The 23,155-nt window shown below is 39.2% G+C and overlaps 1 pseudogene; it reads left to right on the top strand.

The window, feature by feature from the left end:
* Positions 1-19,889: 19,889 nt before the first annotated feature.
* On the top strand, positions 19,890-22,304 carry LOC104874843 (annotated as a pseudogene).
* Positions 22,305-23,155: the final 851 nt, after the last annotated feature.

Here is a 23,155-nt window from a genome sequence, read left to right as displayed (position 1 = left end):
TTATTTTTTTTTTTGGTTTTTTGAGACAGGGTCTCACTATGTAGTTGAGACTCACCTGAAACTCACTATGTAGCCCAGACTGGTCTCAAACTCACAGCGATCCTCCTGCCTCAGCCTCTTCCGAGTGCTGGGATTACAGGCATGCACCACCAAGCTCGGCTCCAAGTACAATTTTAAACTCTTCTTCTATATTATGCACTATATTCCCTTGAGGTTTTGTCCTCTAGTTAATCCATTTGTGAGCTCTTTATTTATGGGGAACATACCTGTCTCTCCCAATGACAATAACACTAATGTTACACTCTAGCTTCATGGAAAGTACTCTGCCCTTCACCTATACATTTTTAAACAAATCATTGCATAGGCCCTCAAATGATATCATAAAAGCTATTCTGAAAGATGACAATACAAGAATTGATTTCAGGCTTTACTGCTGAGACACTCCCTACATAAGTCTATCTTTATGCAGCAAATTCCAATTATCTAAGAACTTTCTGGAATCTAAGCATCCCCATTTTTCCTCATAGAGAGGTACAGTTCAGAACTAGAACATTTTTTCTTGCACAATTAAATGGAAGCATGGGCAGAAGAATATATCGTTGGAAGCACAAATTCTTGTGATTTTAAAAAAAACTTCCTATATCTTCAAAAAAGTTTTTCCATCTTTTCTGAGTATGGTATCATCAGAGCTAGTGATCCATTTTGTAAATGAGATATACTTGGAGACATTTGTAGGAAACTAGTGTTGTGGAAATATATTTCAGAAAAAGCTAATATATGAAATATATCAATGTTAAATTTGTGGTGTAAAGATTAATTTCAACAGTCCAGTGTTGATCAAAGTTAGTACATTATACTTCTGTCCTCTACCCTCCACCAAATGATTGAAATTTGAAAATAATAATGTCCAGAATGACCCCTCAGAAACTTACTTGCAGTGATAAATAAGTCAAATAGATTATAAATTCAAATGTAAACTTTACCATTGTATGATAGGGCAGTCTTACATCTTAATTTCTCACAGTTTGCATGACAAAGATACGTTCTGATTGATGACCAGCAAAATTATCCAACAACTGTGAAGCTTCATTGTCTAAAAGTTCAATATTTCTTGATGCTTGCTTCAAGATTCCAGAATTCCAGGGAGAAATAAAACTCAATTTCAAAAATAAACTTTGCAGTTTAAAATGAAAACAGGCAAGCTTTTCCCTTGTGTAGAAAAAGCTATTCCTAAGCAACAGTGAAAGTAATCAGCTTGTCAAAGGGAATCATTAACAGTCAATGCAGGACATTTGTTGAACAAATATCTAAGGATCTCTCTTCTCTGTAAGACTCCTGACCTTAAGCCCTCTATCTTATTAGAAAGTTAAACAAGTAAAGTCAAGAAGGTGCGGTATGTGCCTTATGATCCAGTATTCAGGGGAAAAAGAACATCTAAGTGGCAGGAATAGAAAAAACTTTCTAGTAGAGCATTTGAACTGGATATGAAGTCATGGCATGAAAGAATCAAAGAATCTTTGATTTGGGTAGAGGTAGCAAACTCTTATTCCAGAGAGTTATCATAGATAGTAGATGTGATCTAACACTAGAAAGGAGTATTAGGGATGTAGTGACCTGCAGGCTGCTTGCCTCATCGAAAGGAAGAAAACTCTTATCACCACCAATTGTTGCCAAAAGGGAATGAAGGCCCAGTGCTCCATATTTTCTGATCTTTTCCCCAAGAAGAGCAATATTTCAGATTTTCATGTCAACCTATTTATTCATAAATATTGATGACTGCATCCATTTGTTTTACAGCATACAGGCCATAAGCTACTTGCTTGCTGCTTCCATTTTAAGGTTATTTTGCTCAAAACTTATGCACTTCAAAATCCTTTGGTCTCCTCTGTGACTTTTTCACAAAGTGGTAACCCACATTCCAATTTAACTCCCTCTCTGGTGAAAATTGCACTGTCTTACCAAATAGTTTCTCTGGTGTGAATAATCTGTAATAATACAGAAGATCCTAATAAGATTACTGAGATTGAGAAATGGGAAGAAAGGCACTAAAGGTGTAGGGAAGGTGGGATGGGTAGGGGAAGGGTGAAAATAGAAAAGAAAAAAATGTGAGATAATGAAAAGATGGAAATAAAGTGGTTGTAGATGGGGAGGGCAGGAGGGGGTGAAGGGAGGGCAGGGACAAGGGGAAAAAATGAGAACCAAGACTTGTCATGTAGAGGTACAAGATCCCAACAATGAATGTAACTGTACTGTATCCCTAAAATGTACCAATAAACTCAATTAAAGCTGAAAAAAAAAAAAAGAAAATTGCACTGTCTGATAGGGCAAGATAACTCCTGGAACTGTCTTCGTCAAATTTGTTCTTAATATTACTTTAGTCTTCCTATGTTCCACTCTTCTATATAGAGTGCTTCAAGTTTTTGAAAACAGCCATTATGTTCCTCATGAATGTTGTCTTGTGTCTTTAATTTTTGTTCAGCTATCATGGCTTTGAGTTTCTTACCACTTGTTCACTATCATTTGGGTGGATTCAGTGTTTTGTTTTGTTTTTTCTTTCTTAATGCTCAGAACTAAATGAAATGGTCTAAGTCAGTGATGCAGAACCTTTTAGAACTTTTAGTGATAACACACAGCCCACTGTGGCATGCATGCCAAAGGTTCATCACTACTGGTCTAAGTGAAGAAAGAATATGACAACCCTTGTTCTAGTTATTACAGATTATATAACTTGGGTGTCAGTGCTTGAAACTAAACACACATTGAATATTTTCTGTAGAAAGGTTTTTATCCAAGCTCACCGGGCGTGGTGGCACATGCCTGTAATCCCAGCACTCAGAAGGCTGAGGCAGGAGGATCACTGTGAGTTCAAGAGCAGTCTGAGCTACATAGTGAGTTCCAGGTCAGTCTTAGCTACATAGTGAGACCCTGTCTCAAAAAACCAAAAAACCAAAAAATCAAAACAAAAAAAAAAAACAAAGAAAAGAAAGAAAGGGGTTTAGCCAAGACAAAAATCACTAGAAGAATCATTAGAAGGCCTTCAAATCTGTGGGACTAATAAAGCGTTTCCCAAAGCAGCTGCGTCACATTACATACCCCTGAGCAGTGTGTGAGGGTGCCAATTTCTCCAGACCCTAAGAATGACTTAGTCCATTCTTAATTATGAATAACTTTTTAAAAAAATTTTTAACTGTGTTTCACACAGATTCTACCATGGGAAGTAGATTAATGCCACTCTTATTTATATTGGTAGGAATTGTTCTATTGAATATTTCATTGGCATTTTAAAAATAAAACTTTAACTCATTCCCTTTCAGTCATTAGGAACTGCCTCAACAAATGTTTTGCCCCACTGAAGGGGCCTCTCATGGCCACAAACTGTCTTATACAAAGATATAAGGCTTTGTTCCCCTGCCTTAATTTGGGACAATTCTGTCACCACTCCAACAGAGCTCCTTGTAGGATTGATTGAGACCTCCATTGTAGTCACACTAATTAGTTTCTCCCTTGGGCCAATCCAGTTATTCTCAATTTATTTTTTAGATTTATCTCCTCCAATAACTCTCTAATAAAACTTCTGCTTCAAATTTTGCATCTTAGTTTGTTTGCAATAACTCAATCTAAGACATTCAGCCTTTCTGGATCTTAGTCCCATGGTCTATTACAATGAAAACAATAAAGATTTTTTTTTCAACAATGCTATTACAAGTCTGTTATTCTTCTGAATTCCTTTATAGGTTCAGAAAATTGGTAGAGAATAGAAAATGTCTCCTCAAATAGGAACTAAGTTGGTGAGGTAGCTATTTTTCTAACCATCCTGGAAGTGTGGGAAGATTCAAATAGTGTCAGTTCTCCAACATCTCACCATTCAGTAGTAGTAGTAGGCAAAATTTCTTGGAACAAAAATGACAGGAACACTACTGGAATAAGCACCTGCTGCAAAGTTCTCTTTTCTGATACAGAAATTGATAGTGGTGTCCAAAATCCAGTGTGGGGAGTTAGCTATGATTTTTCTCATTACATCAGTGTATGTAGTATGGGCATTGTTCTATATGATGCAGATTTGAACCTAACTCACCAGCCCTCATAGTCTACCCAAAGAGCTGAATTTCTTTTCAATAACCTTCTGCAGATTCAATCAGAATTGGAAAGGCTGGGTATTTAGCTAGGTGCTGCTGCTGCCTGCTTTGCAAGCACAAGGTCCCGAGTTCGATCACTGGTACCCCCCAAAAAAAGAATTGGAATCTATTGTTTGTACCTGAATACCAGATTGATACACTGAAGATAATGGTTTATTTTGTTGTTGTTTTTTTTTTTTTTTTGAGACAGGGTCTCACTATGTAGTTGAGACTGACCTGGAACTCACTATGTGGCCCAGGCTGGTCTCAAACTCACAGCAATCCTCCTGTCTCAGCCTCCCAATTGCTGGGATTAAAGGCATGTGCCATATGTAATGTTACATGTGCATAGCATGTTACATAACATGTATGGTAAGTGCATAAGCATTCAGTGCACTGCAAATATGATTTATAGCCTTTCTGGTAACTGTATAATTTTCAAACCATACCTTTGGTTATTATGAGGAGTAATTGAATTAATAAGTGGAAAACACTAGAATAGTAGCATGCACATAATAATTACACAGTACATGTTAGTTATCAAAATTATTGTTCTTCAATAATAGGATCTATCATATATACTAAATTGCTGACTCAGGATAAGTATGGGAACATGGGGATTGGACTAATCCAAAATGGCTGTTATTGACCAGGTATCAAAAACGGGATCTGAACTCAGCTTTCCTTATGGACCTCTGTCTCTAAAAAAGCAGAGCTCACTGTTCAAGTGATATTCTGGTGCCAAATCCTGCCTTTATCTCATGCATTTGAAACTGGAAGCATTATAAGAAAGACTATGGGTCTCAGTTAACTTCCGTGCCATGAGCTTTGATGTCATCAGTTGCCATAGAAATATGCTGATGATCCAACAATGCCTTCACATCAGGAAATTTATATGCTTTCTGTGCTCTCCATGCTGCCAGAGAGAGCTTGAAACACTTTTTACTTACTACAGGAAAATATATTTAAAATTCTTTGTAGAAAAGCATGTAAATCAAACATTTTGAACTTATATCCTTGATGGCTAATGTCCTAGATTTCACTATAAAAAAACTTCTGTTTTCTAGAAAATGCTTCACATTTAATTTTGATTCATTGCAAATGGAATTTACAAACTTTCCAAGGTCAGAGTATCAACTTACGGAACGCATAATTTTTTAGTCTTCATTACAAATATATGAATAGGAAAAAATTTCAATTAAAATAGAAGAGAGCCTCTTCAAATTTAATCTGCTTGTCTCTAGCCCTCAAGTTGATGAAATGCAGAAAGAAATGATTCTAAGTGTGTTTACCCTGCTTACAAGTGGAAGCTTTAATAATTAAATGTTTTTCAGAAATATTAATAGAGTGAAGTACAATGTAACTAAATATTTCAAATATATTTTACTTGTAAGATGCTGCATATGCATTTAATAGAGCGTGATTATTTTTTACAACCAAGTTAATTTTTGAAATTACAAAGTAATGGAACATTCTGCTCTCTTTATTGCACTATAGTCTGGTAATATACAGGGGATAACTTTAATTCCTTTGCATTTACTTGATCATGTTCTGTGAACTAGCATGTGGTCTATTTTGGAGGATGACCCAAGTGTAGCTGAAAAGAATGTATACTCTGATTTTGTGGGGTAGTAGACTCTGTAGACATCTACTAAGTCCATTTGTTCTAAGACTTAGTTCAGTTCTGTTATTTCATTGTTTATTTTTTGTCTAGATGATCTGCCTATTTGTGTCAGTGGAGTATTGAGGTCCCCCCCTACAATTGTATTAGTGCTTATTTCATTTTTCACATCCATTAATATTTGTTTTGTGTAGTTGGGGGCATTAGTATTTGGTGCATATATATTTATGATTGTCATCTCTTCCTCTTGGATTGTTCCCTTTACAAGGATGTAGTGGCCTTCTTTGTCTCTCTTAATTAGCTTTGGTTTGAAATCTATTTTTTCTGCAAATAAGCTAGCCATTCCCACCCTTTTCTGGGCTCCTGTCACATGGAGAACTGTTTTCCATCCTTTTACTCTCAGTCTATGAACTTCTTTGTGGATTAAGTGAATTTTTTTGTATAGAACATATTATTGAATTTTGCTTCTTAATTCATTCTGCCAGCCTATTCCTTTTGATTGGTGAATTGAGGCCATTATCATTGATGGTTATAATTGTTATATATTGACTTTTCATATTCACGTTATTTTTCCTGATGTTGGTTCTTTTATTTTTTATTTTTTCCTCTCTCCCCTTAATTTCTTGCCTGTCCTGGTATATTTGCTTTGTTGGCCTTTATGGAGTTGTGGTCTTCATTTTCTTTTTCCAGGATATTGTTTAGAAGTATTTGGAATGCCAGTTTGGTATTCATGAAATTTCTCAGGTGTTCTTTGTCATTGAAGTATCTTATTTACCCATAATTTTGAAAGATAGTTTTGCAGGATACATCAGTCTAGGTTGGAGGTTGTTTTTTTTTATGACTTAAAATACCTCGCTCCAAGCTCTCCTTGACTTGAGGGCTTCTGTTGAAAAGTCTGCCATGATTCTGATGGGCTTTCCTTTGCATGTGATTTGTTTCTTTTCTCTAACTGCTTGTAGTATTTTGTTCATTTGTTGGGTTTCCAGGATCTTGATTATTATATGTCTAGGTGTAGATTTTTTTTTATCATCGCTAGTTGAAGTCCTATATGACTCGCTTATCTGAATGTCAATTCTTTCCCTCTGTTTGGGAAGTTTTCTATCATTAATTCTGTGAACAGTTTTTTTATGTCATTTGTACTTTTGCCTGCTACTTCATGGATTCCTATCAATCTTGTATTATTCTCCTTTGCATCAGCTAGGAGTTGTTGGATTGATTTCTCATAATCCCCTACTGTTTTTAAGAGATCCCTCTTTTCATGGTCACTGACCACAATCATATCTTCTATATCTGAAATTCTATCTTCATGTTTGTTAATTCTGCTGAGAATGCTCTCTATAAGTTTCTAATCTCCTGGATCTCTGTTGAAATCTGTTTCATGGATTCCATTTCTTTCCTATGTTGGGAATTCAAGGTTTCCATTTCTTTCCTATGCTGGGCATTTATGGGTTCTATCGTGTTTCCTGAGCTCATCTGTTTTTTTATCTGTTTCTGTTCTAGAGTCTATAATCATATCTTTCATTCTTTTCACCATCTCTGTGTTTATCTGGAAAATTATTTCTATTTTGAATTTTTCTAGAGCCTCATTTATTTTTTTTTTTTTTACTTACTGTGCTAGCAGTTCAGGGTGGCCAGATGGTTGACTGTCAAATTTTTCCATCTCATTTCCCCCAGAGTTTATCTTTGGTGAGGTGGAAGTCTGTGTATGTGTCTTGTTTAAATGTCTTCTTGTTTTTATTTTTGTCACTAGTACTGTCCTAGATTTAATTCCTGGGTTAATACTTTGATCTTCCAGATATAGCTGGTCTTTGGGTTTTCAGTTTCTAATGACTCTGATGCAGTTTCATTTTCATTATACCAGAGAGGACATCTGATTAGATCAATCACAACACCTTGGCCAAAGTGATACAATCAACAACACAATAGTATCAAGCACAGCTTTGAAAATTACAATTTGTAGTAGTTATTAATCTATCACCTTTTAACTGTATGCATTAAATCAAAATTGAGGAGCAGCGCAAAATATGTTTTTAGTAAGTAAACCCTTCAATATAACGACTTTACTCTTCAGGATGGGAATTTAGAAGGAGTTGGAGGGGGAGGGATATACAGATAAGATAGAGAAAGGTTAGAAGTAAGGTCAGAAGACAGAGGAAGTTCACACAAACTCTAAGGAGCGGTTGAGGAGAAGAAGAGAAGACAGAACAAAATATACATAAGAACAGAACAAACTAACAGCATTAGGGAGGCTAGAGACTAATCACTTTCTTTTAAAACTAATGGCAATTGAGAGAAGGAAAAAGAGAAGAAAAGGAAAAGAAAAAATTCTAATTAGGATAAGAACAGGAACAAAACAGGAGAGTAATGGAGATCAAGGTGGGAGAGAGAGAGAGAAAGAAAAAGAGAGAGAGAGTTAAAAGATAAGAAAAAGAAGAATAAGAAGGAAAACAATTTTTAAGAAAAGAAAAAGAAAAATTTTAAATGATTAAAGACAAGAGCAAAATATTACTTTGAAAATAAAAAAAAATACAAATAGAAATAGAGGTCCTCCTTCAGAGTATACCTCTGTTGACACAATAGACAGCATGGGCAGGAGTGTACAGATCTAAGTTAATGAGTCTCAGCAAACCAGCAGCTGCCCCCTGAGGTTCAGGCTGATTTCAGTCTGCAAGGCCCAAGTTGAGATCTCTGAACACCTGCTGGGTTGAACGCTGCAATATTCTACTGCAGGTTCCAGCTGTCTTTCCCCTGAAATTAGACCAGGTTCTGATGTGAGGTTCTGATCCCTCCAACTTACCAACTGTGGTGCTGTAGTGTGCCTTTATAGCAGATTTTCTTCACTTTTCCAGGGGGCTTCAATTTTCATCCAGGAGCCTCAGAGAGGCCCTCTTTCACTTGTTCACAGGTGAGGTGGGGTGGGAGGGAACAAACACTGCTGTGTTGGTGCCCGCTTCTCTGGCATGCTGGACTGAAGGGGCAGGCCTACCAGAGGGTCTTGAGCTGCTGCTGGTCTCCTCTGATGCACTGTGTCAAAGAGCAAAAGGCTATTTTGAACAGTCTCATTTATCTTATATCAGTTTAATATTCATTTTTAGTTCAGTTCAATTTTTTGTAAAAGAATCAATCCTGGAAATGGTTTTATAAAATCCAAATCTCAGACCTGCATCACTGTAAAATTAGAATAGTGTATACATGAATGTTACAGACAGAGAGTTTGTAATGAGTCCTAAATGTACCACACTCTGTGCTCCATGCTGTACTGGACAGGCAGGTGACCTAAAACCTCAGAAATTGTGATTTCTATCCTGAGAAAGATTTTGTGTTGTGTTGAAGTAAGATTAAGGCATTTTTTCTGTTTGATTTCATTTTTAAGTTTCTGTGACTAGCACTTCAGAAAACCCTTTGAGATCAGTGTTGACTCTTAGTCTTGAGTTATTACCTGAAGCTATTTAGTTACCTATTTACATTGTTAGAATGAGGAATTGCCTGTGAGACCCAATGGAGCCATTTGCTATCAAGGCCCACTGTTCTTCATCTCAAGTTCTTCACCTCAAGACTTGAGGAAAGAAGTAAAGCATGGGCATGTGTTCTACATTCTACCCTTGTCTATCACCCCAGCCCACTAGGCCACTCCTGCCCTTAGTCTGATCCACTTCAAGGAATCTAGTGGTCTTCATCCTGTTCCTAAATTTCAGCCTCACAGGGACTAGAGGGGAAACAGCTTTCTTTCTCATCATCACATGTGCACATACACACATGCACACACACAGAAACTCACCCTGACACACAGAAACACACATACACACTTACACATACCCTGTAGTGCTTAGGAGGCCTGGGTTTCTTAATCCACTTCATGTGTTTCACTCCATGTGACTTCAGGAAGGTGAACTGAGCACCTAGAAGTTAATGTTACTAATCTGTGTAACAGACTTTCTATTCTACCAGGTCTTTGCAAGGCTTGAAGAGATTAGTATATGTATTAGATTAGTTTGACACTGTGTCTCAGATATAGTCAGCACACAACAAAGAGCAACTGTTAGTAGCAGCTTTCTGATAATACTTGAGCCCCAAATAAGCTTGTCACTGTCCCTCAACAGTGTGCTTTAGTTCTATAACTTGGTTTATTGTTTCATTCTAAAAGTTATTTTCCTCTTCTAGTATGTGCCAGATTTCTCAACTTCTCAGTAGGACTTTTTTTTAAAATCTCTTTGTGGATATACTTCTTGTGTTATTTGCCTGCTTTAACTGATAAATGTTACCCACTGCTTCTATCCTCAACAAGTAACAGTGAACCAGCTATCCCCATACTTATGGTCTTCACACAAGAGGTGAGGATCTGTGGCCTTTCACCCACAAGCCACCAAATCCTGTGACATGGCAATTGTCCTTAGTGTGTAGTTAAAAGAGGGCCTGCCATTCTTAAGCTATGTTTTTATTAATAATAAATTATAGGATTTGGATAAGCAAGAATCTTATCATAATCTGCACTTCATCCAAAGAGTTTTAAGAACAAGACATTCAGGAATATGCCTTTTAGAGATATTCCACACATGCTAATTATAGCCTTCCAAATTCTAAAAAAGGTTAAAGCATTAGTCAAGAAATTAAATCTAAAACAATCAAATATATTTTATCAGTTTAATAAGTTTAATGATTAGTATAATGATGTTTAATGATAATGATGATACAGTCATCATGAATCTACGGCATGAGTGCCAAAGTGGGTTGTTTGTACCATGGAAAGTTTTAAAAGGTTCACCATGGTGCCAGGGATTTAGCTTAGTGGTTCCTCCACCTGTCTTGAAAGCACAAGGTCCAAAGTTTGATGCCCAGTACAAAAAAAAGAAAAGAAAAAAGTTCACCATCACTGATTTTGTGATATTTATTTATTTCTTTATTTAGTACTGGAGATTGAACTCATGTCCTCGTGCTTGCAAGGCAGGTGCCAGAACCACTGAGCTAAATCCTCATCAAATTTATCATTTTAAATGTTTTACTTTTATTTTTTTATCTATTTATTTTTGTACTGAGGTTCAAACTCAGGTCCTTGCACTTGCAAGGCAGGCACCGGCACCACTGAGCTAAATCCCCAACCTGAAGTAAGGGGCACCCTGTGTAGTTTGTGCGTGTCTGTGTGTGTGTGTGTGTGTGTGTGTGTGTGTGTCTGTGTGTCTGTGTGTGGTACCTATTGAACTCTGGCCCTTGCGCTTGCAAAGCAGGTGGAACCACTATGCCAAATCCCTGGCCAGATTTTGTGATTTTTTTTAAGTGACTGTTGGATACCTTTATCCTATATATTAAAAATATTTAATTGAGCCTAGTCTATACAAACTAGAGGATGTATCATATTTCTGAGTGTGATTTTAGGTCATCTGCTTTAGAATCAGATTCATTAGACCACAGGTGGTTTTAATAAATCCCTAAAATAAATTTCAAGTGTTTATTGTGTAATTACATTCAATATAGTATTGTAAATACCAAAGAAACATAAATTATGGTCTTTGAACATTTTTTTCTGGTACCGGGAGTCAAACTCAGGACCTTGTGCTTGCAAAGCAGGAGCAGAACCACTGAGCTAAACTGCCAGCATAAATTATGGTCTTTTGTATCAATAGTCTACTCAAGATCTACTGAAGATCTACTCAAAACTTTAAGAGTGATGTTTTTAAGTTTTCCTTTAAAAATTCTAGCTGTCTACCTTTGGTTATTCCATATGGTTCCAAGTTCCTTTTCTGTTAAAAATGTAGTGATGGGTTAATGTTATGACAGCATCCTGAGAATTAGGTGCAAGGAGAAAAACAAATAGGGAGCAGATTTCTTGATCACTGCAGAGTGGCACCAGCAAACGTGCTCATCAGGACAAGGAACATGGCTTTCTGAATTCACTCACCCCTCTTTGGTTCTTGCATTGCATTGCTCTCTGTGACATCATAATAGAACAAGCATGGGAATTCTGCATGAGTGGAAGACTCATAGTTTTCTTGTAGCATAAAACAATGTAAAGTGTAGCCAAGCACAGTGGCTATAGCATCTGGGGGGAACTGATCACACTTTTTAGAAAGGACTTCTGTGTCAGGGATTTAGCTCAGTGATTCTGCTGCCTGCCTCACAAGAAAGGACTTCTAATGTAAATAAAAACTATTATCATTTGTTGTTGTTTATTTTTGGTACGGGGGATTGAACTCAGGCCCTTGTGCTTACAAGGCAGGTGGCAGAACCACTGAGCTAACTCCCTGGCTCGAAATTATTACCATCATTTTAAAGTTGTCTGGCCTGTGGATTTGTGTACAGTTTCTGAGCAAATAAATGTTTTTATTTGTCATTGTAAGTGTCCTCATCAGAAGAAAGAGAAAGATTATAAACTGGTTCATGCAATTATAGAGGCTGATAAGTACTGAGATCTGTCATGGGCAAGCTGGGACCCAGGAGAGTTGACATTTCAATTCCAGTCTGAAAGAAAGAACTAATACCCTGCTCAAAGCAGTCAGTCAGGAGAAAATAGTCCTTTGTACTCAGGGGAGAATCAACATTTTTGTTCTACTCAGGCCTTCAACTGATCAAGTAAAGCCTATTAACCTAAGAAAGGGCAATTTGCTTTACTCAGTCTCTCCATGCAGTTAAAAGTTGAATTTATCCAAAACACTTACAGAAACTCCTAGGATGATGTTTGACCAGATAGATTATCAGTATACTCTATGGCCCACTCAAATTGAAACACAAACTAGCTATCATAAGGATTCTCATTTTGTTATAGAATTTAAGAGACCTGAGATGAGACAGGAGTGTCGCGCGCACCTCGCCAGCAAGGAGCACGCAACACTCAGGATTCTTCTGATGCACGCTTTATTGGAGTTTCTTCTACAATCTTCAATATGGCGGAAAGACCCCGAGCCGGATGCAAGCCTGCTTTTATATCCACTCGGGCGTCGTGGCCTGTTTCTATTGGTCAATGCCAGCCTGCATCATTCTGACGAGCCAAGCACCTCATCTGCGCAAGCGCAAACCACCGTCACCGGCGGACTCAAGCCCAGGATTCATGTAGGGCATGAAGAACCCGGAAATAATGGCGCGTGACACAGGAGGATTTATTTAGGTGTGCACCAGCTCAGTGGACTCGTGTCCAAAGGCTGAGCTCACAACAAAGGAAGGACTATAGTTTTATACATGTTGTGGAGGGGGTTGGTCTACCTGATGGAACAGAGTCAGAACCAAGACAGTTAAGCTGTGACAGTTTTGTAACCTACCATATCTTGGTTGGGTAAAAACAGGATCTTATGATAACAGTAGGTTGTGAAACCTTATTTAGAGGGACAGAGTTGCTAATTTTATTTGTAATGGAACAAAGAACAACAGCCATAAGGAGCGGAAGTCTCAGGGGGAACTGACTGAATTGTGGAAACTTGTTTTTCCTTTTTTTAAAGTCCTACTTCAATTTGACAAGCGACTATGGATAATCAAGCTCTTTAGCCTATACTCTATGTCATAGCATCAATATTTCTACTGTTAAACCTTCTGGAAATCTGATCCACTAGTAAATGAAATCATTGGTAGCAGCAATATTATGAATATTGTAAATAATATAAGTAAGAATTAGGAGCCCAGGATCTAGAAAATATAAAAGAGGCTATACCAATGGGAATAGAGGTGATGTGTTAATTGTGATATGTCAATTTAAGAGTAAGAACCACATAGCAGATTAATAATGCTCTGGGGGTGCCTATGGACTGACAAATAGGCTACAAACTGAGGCAGGAAGATCCCTCTCCCCCTCCAGATGTGGGTAGCACAAATCAATAGGCTTGTAGCCTAGATGGAGTAAAAAGAGAAGGAAGAGTCTTCCCATTTTCTTCTGAGCAGATCCAGTCCTTGCCATTGCCTCTGGACATTAGTCTCCAGTTCCTTTAGGCTTCCAGTGCAGATTCTGCAGCCTTCCAACTTGGACTCTTCAGCTTTCTGACACAAACTCACACTTAAGATTCTGCAGGGATCTTCCAGGCCTTCAAGCTTTGACTGCTACTGGATCCTCCAGATCTCCAGAACACAGAGACATTCTGGATTCTTCTGCCTCTTATTTTACAGATGGCCCCTTCTCACCCTGTAGGCCTTACCTAATAAATCCCTATATAACTATACACATATTTTATTGATTTTTATTCTTCTAGGGAATGCCAGCTAATATAAGTATAGTCAATGACCCCAGGAAAAAAGGACGTTGAAACCTCACTAACCCCTCAGCTAAGCCAAATACTGCAATGGAAAAAGAATTTTTCATCTTTTATAACCAGAATTACATTGATAGAAACGAGATTGATTCATAAATTCCTGTACTATTCAATTCACCAGAGATATTTTCATGCAGTAAAGATCCATATACAAAATTTTAGAATCTTTTAAAAACCTTTATTAAGCCTTTGCTGAATGTAAGAATTATGTTGTCAGCCAGGCATGGTGCTGCACATCTGTAATCTCAACTCTCTGGGAATCTGAGGTTCAGGAGGATCACAAGCTTGAGCCCAGCTTGTGCAATTTAACTAGACTCTGTCTCAAAATAAAAATAAAATGGGGTAAACAAACACCCTGGGATTGATCCCCAGTATTAAAAACAAATAAAAAAGAATTTTCACTTTAAAGAGATTTGTAAGATATTGACATACCATAGTTTTACTTCTCAAGGGGTTTCTTCTCTATAAGGTAATAGGATTAATAGCCCTGATATGTCTATATCAGTTAGTAAATACATTGAATATTTCTTGTGGTGACATTATTTATTTACTTATGATGTGTTATGCCAATGATACCCTACAGAAAACACACAAATGAGATTGTGACTCTTAGACTCCCTTAAAAGAAGAAGATATACAGCTATCCCATCACTGTTATGTAATGGGCTCGTAAGATGTACACAAAAACCGGCTATTTGAAAGTCAAAGAAAAATTCTGTATGTATGAGAATAGTGTGTTGGAAGGAGATATTTAATCCCATGAAACTAGAAAGTCTTTATGGATCTCACCTCTGGAAATAATCAACATTTATTTTTTAATATATGACAAATTTCTAAATTTTAGGGTTTTTTCATAATATCATCAGCCAGCTTAATTCATTAGGCATGTGATTGTGGCTAAGAAGTCACTGCTTTGGCTCATCTGATGATGCTCTGAGGTTAAACTTTAAGAAGTATGCTGTTTAATGCTGATATCAGCAATTTCATTTCTCCCATTATAAACTCATTTTTTGTTTTGTTTTGGTACCGGGAATCAAACTTGGGTCCTTGCACTTATGAAGCAGGCAGCGGCACCACTGAGCTAACTCCCTGGCCCATAAACTTATTTTTGTAAAATGATAAAAGCAAAAGCCATTAAATATCCAGATAACTGTACAAATGCTGCTAAGATGGCCAACCATGTAATAGTTCAAAGCACTCGTCAGCTGAGGACCAAGCTTGGATTTTGTAAAAAGTAGAGTGGGATAGCAGTATGCACTATGTAAAAGGGCTGGTGCTCAAAAGTCTTTATTAGGGAGAACTCAGAATCACTCTATAACCACATACAAAGTCCACGAGGTATTTATATCAGGTGTTGAGCTGCATATTCTGGGACTTGGAGTAATTTTACTTCAATAGGGTAAACCTCTCCCAGCCATATGTATTCTGAATAACAAGCACATATTTTAATCTTATAAGATCACAGCTGTACATAAGCAGAATATAACTATCAAAAATGTATCTATGAAAATAACAAAGAATAAATAAAAAGTTTTAGCTTAGTGTTAAATCTTAGAAAGACAAATTGGTCAAAGCAGAGCTGCTATTGGCTGCCTTCCTTCTTAATCCATTGATTTTCAAGCCTTGGGCTTTGGGCTAGTTGTGAGTGGACCCTGGGACACCTCCTTAGAGCAACATGTCCAAAACACAAGCATGTGACTTGAAAATGCATACTCTAAAGCTGTGTTGGCTTGACCACGTTATTCATTTCATCATCTATCTGATTTATAAACTTCAAATAACATTATGGAAGGTGTTTTATTTTTAGCAAAAAAGGTTAGACAGCAACAGCTGTTGAGAAATACTGCACTACTCCTATGTAACTTATCAAATCATAGCCATTTTGGGGTGTCCTGGATAGAGTCCCATAAAATTTGGAATAGGCAAACTTTATGTAATATTTTATATAAAGGCAAGTGTAGCTATTATTTGGCAAAGAATCTATTTCAAAGATGGCGTTTCCTGAAGTTTAAGTAGAAAGTTTATTCAAATCTAGGAGGAATCATATGCAAGCTTTGGTATAAAAGCAAGATTAGAGGGGGCACTTATCAAATTGATAAGTGCTTTGATTATTTTAGACTAATGGTATACCATTCTGGTTTACTCTACACAAAATCAGTCTACATGAGATGGGAGCAGGGAAGTCCCCATTTCCTAAATGCTCAACTATTACCATAGAATCAGAGACATTTATATCTCTGTCTTTCCCATTCCTCTTCTGGTTTTCCTCTTATTTTCAGAGATCTTCCCACATGTGATACCATCCATTTTTTAAGTATTCAATCTTATACCCCCTGCCCTTTCTCAGCCCAGATACACTGCTAGCTCTACATTTCTTCATTCTTAAGATTTCCTTAGAGACACACAAATGGAGCCTGTTTTCCTTTTTTCCTGTTTTCAGCAGAGAAGATCGTGGTGTTGAAATGCACTCTACTGTTCACATAGCTGGAGGTGTTACACATAAACTACAGACTAGAACAAAACAATCTTGACCCCAAACTCATTATGTGCTGCACTTGAGGCTGCATTAGTAAAAACAGATGGTCCGGCTGCAAAGCCACAGATGCCAATCAGGTGCACTGTCGGCAAACATGTTCTCTAATCAGGCCCATTTCAAATGGCATCTGCTTCTCTCTCCCTATAGGTATAGGTAATGATTCAAAACCTTCTGTGTGTTTCCTATTGCATTTGGGATCTAGCAATCTGTTCACAGAATACAATTCCCTGTGTAAGATGGGCCAGTACACATAGGCTGAAACAGAAAGGCAAGCAGCGGGGTTTTTAGCCTGCAGTCCTGTGAAGTGGTCAGAGGTATTCACCCTCTGCACAGGAAACTGGAGTCTGGGGGAATAGAGTAAAGCAGAAAGAGGCAGCACTATCAATTTGTACAATCTAATTTATGCCTCAGTATTACCTTTTAGTCTGACCTAAGTTTTCTGTAACTATGTTGTTCCATGTCACTTTCAGTGTAGTTAAATCTTCCTTACCCATGAATTGCTGTGATACAGCCCACTTGATCCTCATCCATCTGACCCAATCCCAGCACATCCCACAGCTGCTGACCCTGATAAACCTAATGGGCAGCACCAGAGCCATATAAATAAATAACACGCCCCCGAACGTCCCCCACTCCTTGGCATGTGTTCTCTTTACACTAGTCAGCCTTTGACCTCTGTAAGGAATAAGGCCTGTGGGCCTCAATAAAGGCAAGCACCACACTCCTCTCTTGTTCCCAGTCAATGTTTGAGCTGCCTGATGCCCTGGCCGCCTATCAGCACCTCTAACCTCTCTTGGAAATGTAAGTAATATGTTTCTTCTGTTCCTTGCAATTTGTTTTTGTCTCTTCACTGTGTCTCACCTGAATGATGCACCCAAACCTAACTTTGCTTGATCTTGGTCCTGACTCAGCTAGAGTGTCTGTCTCAGCTTACTGTCAGCTCTTTACAGAGATGCCTGGGACCAAATTAGAAAAAATATAACAATAAAGATCACAATGGACTAGAAGAGGGGTTGTTGACTCTGGTGTCCTGGAGGTTGGCCTACCAGCCTAAGAACACTACCGACTAGATGGTAATGAAAACAGAGCATACCCTCCTAATAAGATTGCTGGCATTGAGAAATGGGAAGAAAGGAGCTAAAGGTGTAGGGAAGGTGGGACGGGTAGGGGAAGGGTGAAAAGGGAAAAGAAAAAAATGTGAGATAATGAAAAGATGGAAATAAAGTGGTTGTCGATGGTGAGGGGAGGAGGGAGTGAAGGGAGGGCAGGGACAAGGGGAAAAAATGAGAATCAAGACTTGTCATGTAGAGGTACAAGATCCCAACAATGAATGTAACTGTGCTGTATCCCTAAAATGTACCAATAGACTCAATTAAAGCTAAAAAAAAAGAAAACAGAGCATACCCATCCATGTGCTAAGTAAGAACAGACAAAACTAGCCTGTGATTATAAAAGTCAGGACAGTAGTGTCTGATGTAGAGTAGGGGTGACAGGAAGGGGCATGAAGAGCTTTGGGGTAACAATCTGTATCCTGATTGGGTCAAGCTTATATGGGCATATAAAGATATCTGAACTAAAATTTGGATAGTTAAGGCCTGTGCTTCTCAGTGTGTACCTTACAGGGAGAAAAAAAGGCATTTTGTAAGGTTTATTAAAAGAATTTCATCCCTTCCCATGGAAAAATGTGGGAAAAGTGGGAAAAGCTTTTCTCAGAGCCTTTTCTGTCCACCCTATATAATACACCACCACACTGTTACAGATTGGCATTTTACTTTGTTTTTTGCATAGCTTTATCAGTCAATAAAATGCAAATTACTGATACACTTTTGTTTTCCTCAAAAACTGTAAGCTTTATAAGTGCTAAGATCACCTTTCTTTAGCATTTTATATATCTAGCACAATGTCTGGCACATAATGGATATACGATTAATATTCACTGAAAGGAAGAGAGGAGAAAGAAAGGGAAAGAAGGAATGAAAAGATTGCAATGTCTGTTCTTCCTCTGCCTCATATGGAAGGCATGCCAGTGGTCCCCAGCTCCCAGCCTTACTTTATCATAGTATCAAGATTTTCACCCTGACTCGCCCAAATGGGACCAGATACTAATCGCATCAAAAGACTATACTTAGAACAATATTTTATATATAGACAGTAGGATGGTAGCAGTGGAGACAGAAGCTATGTTTTTGAATCTTGTCAGAAATAATACATTGCCTCTAGTTGATAAGGTTTTGTAGGAAACCACGGATTTGGGCTGAGCACCTGCACCGGGTCCAAAGGACCAAGCCAATACAGTTTAATCATAGTGACTGAGTTTGGCTGGCTGCAAAAGAGGGTGTGGCTAGTTAACTGATTAGGTTGTAAACAACCAGTTAAATTATAACCGTTGACAAGGCTGTTGCCAATGAAGTTGTTTTCCATTCCCCATTTCTGTTTTTCTGTAAATGATGTCAAATAATGTCAGTTGGAGTTTTCAGAAACTACTCTGTTTTGGGGAGCGCCCCTGTTCATAAATCATTTTTGCTTTGCTCAGAGATTCTGCTGCATTTAAGTAATCTAAGGATTTTTTAAATAGTCCTTTCTTCTTTTAATTTTAATTGATAATAAATATACATATTTATGGGTCAGAGGTATGTTATAATGTAGGGTGATTATACCAGGATAATTTAAAAATCCACCATTTCTTATATTTGTCATTCTTTGGTGATGAAACCATTTAAAATCTACTCTTTAACAATTTTGAAATAGTCATATTTCACTAGCCAGAGCAAATCACGCTGATGAGGTACTGATGCCCCAGTGACTGCTACATGGTACAGCAGTAGGGATCTGTGAATGTTTATAAAGAATTTATTCTGACACTAGAAGTGTTTCACAGAAATTTTTGTGTTAAAGAAAACTGGAAGAAAATGTGGTAATATATGACTCCTATAAATGCAAATTCATTTTTTAAAAGATTTGGAAATTATATGCAGGTCACAGTCTTCATCCATGCATCATTGTGACATCACGGAGATATAATGAATTTCAGGTTTGAAACTTTACTTAGAATAATTGAGCCTCCATATGCTTCATGTTTTTCTTTGTTCTTTGCCACGCTGGAGATTAAATCTAGGGCTGAGAGCATGCTAACCAAGGAGCCTATCACTGAGCTACATCTCCAGCTCATACATATGTTTAAAGTGTTTGATTTGATAGGTTTTGACAATATAAATGATAATGAAACTGTCAACACAATCAAAATAATGAACATAGAGATGCGCTGGCCCCAGCCTGGGGCTTCTGCGTGGGTCCCTGACTCTCCCGGACGACGTCTCTGTCAGGAGGCAGAGCTGCGTCGCTATGGAACCCAGTCCGAGTACAGCCCTGGTGGAATCTGGCGCCCCGAAAAGCCTCCCCAGCTTTCTGAGGATGATAGCTAACTAAAAAGTGAGACAGACAGCCAATCTCCTGGAGCCTGCTACCAGCTCTCTTCCCCCAGAGCACAAAAACATGGAAACTGAGGTGTCTGTTACAGAATGTAGTGAAAATGTTCCTGGAATCACCTCCAGCCCACGGTGGATTCCATGGACCACTTTTCCCATTTCTATTTATCTCCACACAATGGCCTCCTCACCCATGACCACGAATTCCTAGATAACGATGTGGCCAGAGAGACCTGATATCTATACGAGTTACTGGAGGCCAACTGCTGTGATTTTCCCATGGATGGAACTTAAAACAGAACATCCTCCCCAGAGCCCAATGCAGTGATCCTGGAGGGCAGCATAAGCCCACCGCCCACACAGCCACTCAGCCTCAGCCCACTGGACAGAGTAGTGGGCAGGCAGGCTCTGCCTCACATCGAGCTTAGTAGAAGCCCCTCTGACACCATGGCAGAGGGGGAAAGGGTGAGTGACCACTACCCTGACCAGCTCAGAAATATGCTGGGGACAGCATGCAGGCGCCCGTGAGCCCCACCTCCTCCACAAGCTTCTGCTGTTCTTCCAGAGATGGGGAATTGACATTCACCACGCTGAAGAAGGAAGCCAAGTTTGAGCTTTGTGCCTTTCACGGACGTCTTCCAGGAAGATGAACGTGAGAGGGAACAATACTGTGTCTGGAAGGTGAGGCCTTCAGAAGAGATGCTGGAGCTGGAGAAGGAAAGGAGGGAGCTCATCCAGAGGCAGGCTGTGAAGAAAAATCCTGGCATTGCAGCAAAGTGGTGGAATCTTCCTCAGAAAAAAACCATTGAAGAGCAGCTGGACGAGGAACATCTGGAGTTGCACAGAAAGAGAAGGGCGCAGCAGAAGCAGCTGCTGTTACAGCAGCAGCAGCAGCCACCAGTGTCCCCAGCACAGCTCTGTACAGCCCCAGCTTTCTCACATGAATGTCCTGCCAGCATGAGTGTAACTGAAAATGCAAAGGAGGATGTTCTCACAGAGCAGATTGACTTCTCAGCAGCATGGAAACAGTTCCATGCTGTTGGAGAATTCCAGGCAAGCAGTGACCAAGGGCCAGAGTATACCTCGGCTGCTCTCTGTCAAGCCTTTCCATAGCCTCTGAGGTCCATCAACTCTGACAAGCCAAGCAGCATCCTGAGACTAGCTTCCATAATGGGACCTCCGGAAGACAGTGCGTTGGCAGCCAAGGAACAGAAAGTGCCCTGTGTGCAGGAGACTCAGTCAGGTGGAGGAGGCTCAGGCACTGCCACACCTCAGGGAAAGGAAGGGCCTTCCAGTGAGCCCTCCAATTGCGGGCCCTTAGCAAAACTGGGGACAGAGGGCAGATAGTTTATGAGTGCCTGTGCTGTCCTCACTGTGGTCAAGGATGGTGACCATGGGATTTGGATCAGTTTTCAAGATCAGTCAACGTCTCTTTGACCCAAGAGGAGCTTGACTGGGTTTGGATGAGTTGTCGGTGAGGTCCCAGGATACTGCTGTCCTGAAGACCCTGTCCAATGATTTCAGCATAGACAGCATCAGTGATAGCAGTGCCTCCAAAGAGGCAACCAATGCCCTCCAGGAAAACTGGAGGCTGATTTATCTCAGCCTCAGATTCCACAAATGGACAACCTGTCAGAGGACCGAGAAGGGGTCTCAAAGTCATTTAGCTATCATGGTTTCTAGTCCCCTTCCCCTACCCTAGGAGATTCTCCATCCATGAATGATTCTGGAATGTCAGGCTGGTCTTCTGGTGCAGAATGCCATTCAACAAGCCATAGTCGAGCAGGCAGATAAGGCTGTGCCCTAATCTAGCAAGGACAGAGTGGAACAGCAGGGACCAGAAGCAACTCTGGAGGAAACTGAAACCAGCTCAGAGAAGTCTCAGAGCATGTTTGAGCCACCTCAGTGTCCTCTCCTGTTCAAGAGAAAGGGGATGTGTTACCAAAGAATCTATCTGTGGAGGGCAGGGTCTTCGGGGAAAGGGGGCCCTCCTAGCTGCCACCAGCTGCACAGTCCAGCGGCCCAGTCAACATGGAGAAGCCCAGGCCCGAAGGAGGCTACTTCAGCAAGTACTCGGAGGCAGTTGAGCTGAGAAGCACAGCCTCCGCACTGGCCACTCAAGAGCCTGACATGGTTGGCCCTTCACGCCGAAGTGAAGAAGCAGTGGACTTTGTCCATTATCAAAGAAGAGATTTGAGTTGCCCAGGAAAGGGAAGAGGAGCTGAAATGTCAGGGACATTCAGGGGCAGCACCCCAAGCCCCAGGACCAAGACAATACAAGCAAATCAACATAGTTACTGTAGACAAGGCCAGGACCAGCCTTGCTGGCTGGTGGGAAACACAGTTGTAACAGAGCAATTCAGAGAGCCACAGGCTATGTAGTCTACACTGAGTACAGCTTTTCTCTGAGCTGGTTTCCCATTCCTTGCTCATGACATCAGAAGTGTCGGGTTGACTACATTTTTTTTTTTAAGCAGCCATAAAATCAGTGGTATTTCCCTCCATAGCTGTCCAAAAAGACAGCTGTGATTTGGTTTCTCTTATACTTATTTTTAATTGGGAACAGTCAATGATTGCAATACATGAAACCCATATTTTAAAGATACTATTTCTTCACTTTGCAGATGCAATCTATTCTCCACTAGGAGGTTGAGAAAGATGGGGGAGGAAAGCCAAACCAAATGGATTATTTTAGCTTTAGGATTTTGTCTGCTTATACTATTGACTGTTCTGCCATTTAGGAGAATACATTTTCACAATTATGTTTCTTCATATGAAAACTATTTAGTGGGCAACAACTATTTTTATGGTGGGATGGGGGTACATAAACATGGGTAAAATCTGTACACATTGACATCTTTGTTCAAGATGGTAGGGGTATTTTTAGAGTGGCAATAATTGAAAAAAGGGCAAGCTCTGCCTTAGAGAGGTAGGTGATAAGAAAAAGGTGTTTATAACTATTTTGTATTATAAAATTGGCCTTAGAGGTAATAGGAAAAAGGATACATTTTGAATCAACCAGAAATGAAATGTTAAAGTCATGAAGGTAGAGAAAGAAAAAAGGAGGGAGGGGAAAGAGTGGGGAAATAAGGAAGTAAGATTATTTTTGCTGAGCAACCAGTGTTTTTCAGAATGATAAAGAGAACATTAAAGAAATTTAAGTGCAGTCTTGGAATCAGCTACAAATCCTAAAGATAGGGTATGTATGTGCACACCTTTGTGCATTTGTGTAA

Source organism: Fukomys damarensis, unplaced genomic scaffold (genome assembly GCF_012274545.1).
Source record: "Fukomys damarensis isolate Sample0158 unplaced genomic scaffold, DMR_v1.0_HiC HiC_scaffold_16, whole genome shotgun sequence".
Lineage (NCBI taxonomy): Eukaryota > Metazoa > Chordata > Mammalia > Rodentia > Bathyergidae > Fukomys > Fukomys damarensis.
Note: the sequence above shows the minus strand (reverse complement) of the source record. Positions and strands in the feature narration are given on the sequence as shown.